Source organism: Penaeus japonicus, unplaced genomic scaffold (genome assembly GCF_977035675.1).
Source record: "Penaeus japonicus unplaced genomic scaffold, GWHDUDI00000001_assembly GWHDUDI00000013, whole genome shotgun sequence".
In the NCBI taxonomy this organism is placed as follows: Eukaryota; Metazoa; Arthropoda; class Malacostraca; order Decapoda; family Penaeidae; genus Penaeus; species Penaeus japonicus.
In genome coordinates this window covers 38,603,646-38,608,645 of record NW_028234415.1, presented here as the reverse complement: position 1 = coordinate 38,608,645, position 5,000 = coordinate 38,603,646, and positions in this window count along the sequence as shown.

The following is a 5,000-nucleotide window of genomic DNA, read 5'->3' as shown; positions in this document are numbered from 1 at the left end:
GAAGCAGAGGGAAAGGAAGTAATAAGCAGAGAGAAAAAAAGAGACTGAAGTAGAGGGGAAAGAAAGAGAGAGAGAATAAACTGAAGAGGGTAGGCGAGTGACGGCGAGTAGAGAAAAGTCTAACAAACAAACAAAGAAACTATATATAAGAGAAAAAAAAGGAACCGGAAGGAAGGATATCAAAGCTAAAGCATCCTAGAAACTACTATGTAATTAAAGTGAACCTGCAAAATAAAGCTCAACAGAGAAAGCTTAAACCATGAAACATATAGGTGAGCGTATGTAATTGTAACAAAAATGATAAAAAAAATAACATGAAATAAAATCTACTAGCTTGAATGATAATTGCAGAAAGATTTCAATAATGTAAATGAGGACAATAATGGTACAATTTTATCATTAATAGTAATTGTTGCACAGCTCTTAGTTGTAGCGATACAAGTAAAGCAATTTAGTTAGGCTGGCAGATTATTAGTAAAAGAAGCTAGGATAATAATGGTAATGCTAGACGTAATGCCAATGAAAATAAAACAACAATGACAGTGATACAGAATATGTTGCTTCATTAAGAATAATTGGGAAAAAGAGATGCATGGCTCTCATAATGTGTACCGTGAAACCCTCCACAGGTAATGGCTCATTAGTACTCTATGGTCGGCAGGGGTTTCGAAGGCAGGGCCTCTACGCTCGGCTGCCGCGGCTTTTATTCATGGACTGCATATGCATATACATTTACACATGCAAATACACATACATACACTCACAGAAACACGTGTGTGTATCTGTGTGTGTGTGTGTGTGTGTGTGTGTGTGTTTATTTATGCATATGCATATATACATACGTACCCATGCAGTGTGCTACACCGTTTCCTTGATAATATTATCAGATAAATTCAAATATGCACATGTGAGTAAATCAAACCAGTTTGGTCATGTTACCATCTCCAATTGTCTCTCATGCCAAATATGGAGTATTTGGAATATTCATCACGTCATCACAATTGCACTTTAACCTGGCCCCAAAGGATAAAAAAAATCTGAACCGTAAACTGTATTTGCATGGCGTCGCGTCTCGCATTTTCCACTTTTCTTTTCTTTTTTTTTCTTTTTTTCTTTTTTGTTCCACTTGTAAACATTTTGTAGTCATTTTGACAACCAGAGGGGGAAAAATGTGCAAGGTCCCCTTTTTTCGCCTTTGTCCGCCTTAGGTAATTGCACTGTTTATTTAGCATGACATTCACTGTGACAAATATCATGATGTATGATGATTGTGATGCATGGTGACATAGGACACGGCTGTGTACATTGTGGCCAACACAATGGCAGTAATGAAGAAGGTTGTGTTAGCCCGTGAAAATAATGGCGTGTACGATGTTTGGCCATTACACGGCGCGGCCCCTTAACAATCAATACAACAAACCAGGTAAATACACCCAGCCCTTGTTCACTATATATGGCCGTCCCTCTGCTTGTCTTTGTGGTCGACAATTATTTTTAATGTTGATGTACTGGCCGGCTTAATGAATTGGGTTCGTTTAACTTTGCTGGTCTAGTTTGTTTACTGCCGCGACCGCACTGTGACCGGCAGACAGATAAGCACGCCATTTTCATGTAACTCAAAATCCTGCAGCACAATGACTAAGAAATACATGCGCGCGGCATTTTGCTACCGGGCCCGGTAATTTTGTGAGGTACGCTGCAGGAGGGCCAGAGAAACGATGTTAGGGAGCCAACACACACAGCCAGGGAGCCAACACACAGTCCCACGCCTGCTGAGCCACGTAAACGCTGCACAGGGGCCAGCAGGAGGCAGGACTAGTGCAGGTGCCCCAGTAAATAGAAAGAGAAAAGAATCTGTAGACCGAACTATGCCGGTTATTCCAGTGGCACACACGGACAGGGATCACAGAGTCAGGCTCATGAAAGGTTGCAGAAAAATCGCGGAATTTGGGATCCTCTATTGCAGTAGAAGTAAAACACAGGTTCCAAAAACCAGCATGACTTTTCTTTGAACAACGGTAACCTAGAGATGGATTTTCTGTGCTATAATCCATGTTTAGTTTTGAAGGAAAAAAGTATTTAATAATTACCCTTAATACCCCGCCTCACAGGGATTGAGACTAGGGCGCGGCACTGTCCAGTAATGTGAATGAGTAGGAAGGTTCCGAAAAGAAGAAATTACGAAATGGTGGATATAATAGCTGTTGTTAACCGAGTTTTTCGTAATGTTTGGTTTACTGGCAGGAAAGTATGATGGATGATGGGAAGGGTTTTCTGATGAGGATTGCAGGCTCTCGTGATTTTGCTCTCGGTTAAAATTCAACTGTTGTAGAAAACGGGAAACGGGAATGGCGATGGATGTAGATAGATGTGTGTTCATTTTTTTACGGAATATATTGTTTGGTGGTCATTTTTGAGATGGGTGTTATTTTTGACACGAAGGACAAAAATGTATATAACAATCCGTCCAAGAAGGATAAAAGACAAAAGTGATGAAAGAAGAGAGAAATAGTAAATAGTGACATGGAAAACAAGTGAACGATCAGTGACTTAAGAAGAAATAAGGCAAAAAATAAATAAATAAATAGATTATAGAAAACAATCACCAATGGAATAAGCGACACAAACATGTTATAACTCGTGTATAAAAAGAACCGATAATAAGTTAATGTGCACAAGAACATAAGAGGACGAAGAAAATGAAATAAATAAGACAAATGGAGTCCCCAATGACAGAACAAACCACAAGGGGCGGCGAGAAATTAAGAGTCTCCCAGGCGGTGTAGGTGTTGGCACTGATGATACTAATAGCGTTGTCAGTGGTGGGGATGGTTGCCGTGGGGGAGGGGGGGCGTGTGGCTGGCAGGGGGTCCCAGATGACTGATAATGAAGGCTGCCAGTGAATTATGATTGCGAGAGGGCCGTGATGAAGTGATAAAGTCTGGTGTAGATAGGGGGAGAGCGGCTTGAATGGTAAAACCGCGTCGTAGGACCTGATCAGAAGTTTAATCTACCTTTTTTTTTTCTCTCTCCCTCTCTCTCGCTTTCTCTCTCTTTCTTTCTGTCTTTCCACTGTTTCTTATCCCCGAGAGTTCATTTGCATTTCCTAGATCGAACGGTTGTATATAGTTGGCGTAGTTTATGGATTTCCGATACCAGCCTCATCATGACGGTTTGCTTAAAGGATAATGCTGATTTCATGCATGCATTTTTGAAGCCGTGGTTTGAAAAGCGAAGTACTGCGCTGAGATGGTAAAGATTCAAATCTTGGTCGTATAACCTTTATGTGTTTGTTCAAGTGGCTGTTTTGTTTTGATTTGCCTATGTGGCTTTTCAAATTTCATTCTCAGGCGTCAGACATATGTTTATTTTTATCCCCAGCTGTATATTTTACGCACATTTTTATGTTTACGTTCATCCGTAATTTATTCATGCAAGCTTCTGTATGTGTGCCACATGAGATATGAGCCTCAATCCATTTACGGTAATTTAGATAATCAATCAGCCATTAACGTATAATTGTCATACAATCATCGCGAAAGAGAGAGAGAGAGAGAGAGAGAGAGAGAGAGAGAGAGAGAGAGAGAGAGAGAGAGAGAGAGAGAGAGAGAGAGAGAGAGACAGAGACAGACAGACAGACAAAGACAGAGATAGAAACTAAACCCCTCGACATACCGGCGCTGTCTTTGCACTCAACGCTTCCAACCTGTGAGTGCAAAGTCGAGTATAATGATACAGGTGATTGGCCAACGAGAGTGAAATTGGCCAGGTGATAAAGATGTGTTGGAGAGAAAAGCGAGAAGGGCGACCAGGTTTATTAATCTCTTGCCAGTTACTGAAGTTAGAAGGAGACCGAGAGGGAATCTTAACCCAGACGGTGATATTGCCGGCTCCCTCAAGCTCATGCCGAAGAAGGTCGAAGAAAATAGGGGGTTATTGCCATCTTCGCAAAATGGCGAAGGGTTTCTTGTTTTTGAGGTTAAACTTCGTATCAGGAGACCGTGGTTTCTCATGCTGTTGTTGAAGACGACTTGAAGGGTAATTGATTTCACCAATCAATTAAATTGTGTCTTGATTTAGTGGGATTTAGTCGTCTTGGTTAGTGGAAAAGAATCCATGAAGATAGACAAAAGAAAGAATTGATAGATTAATAAGAAGCGCTAACAGTGTTCAAAAGTTTAGTGTTTTGCCCCTGTATTACTTACACGGTATAGCTGACAAGAACTGTGGATTGATTGTAATTGTAAACCGGGATTATAAGCAACGATCGATATATATTCATCATGATTGTATGGTATTGTTCGTATCTTGGATCAATATGATGATAATCTGAACCGGAAAAAATAGTCGACACTACTGCTATTTGTAATTTCGACATTGGTGCTAATCAATGTCCAGAATTAGTGACACTTCAAAGTAAACGATAAAGACTGCAATAATAGTTGAGAAAAAAAAAATCATATAAATGGAAATGATAGAAGGAATATTAATATTATTGATTATAATGATCATAAAGGCAATGCTCCTGATAGTATTGGCAAATACATTTATATTAAAAATGATCACACTGTGACTAATTTTACATGTCGGCCGCACCTGCTGTTGCTTGGAGGTTCCTTGTGCTCAGACATTTGGGTGTTATTGTGTCGCATAATCGTTTTTCGGTTGATGATGATGATAATAACAGTTATTAATGTTTATTTTTAATATTTGTAATTGGTGTTCTTATTTTGGTGCTGTCATTACCATATGCCTAGCTATTATTATTGTCTAACTCATTTGCCCAATATAGATAACGAGTGATGATGATGATGATGGTGACGATGATGATGATTATGGTTATGAAAACCATAATTATAATATTTTGATAATGGTAATAAAGACAGAATCCGTCTTAATACTGGAACCTAAAATTACTTTTCCTACTTTAATGTCTTTCATAAAAAATAAAAAAAACATATTTCATAAACTCAAGTCAACACACTATATGGCACAGTACA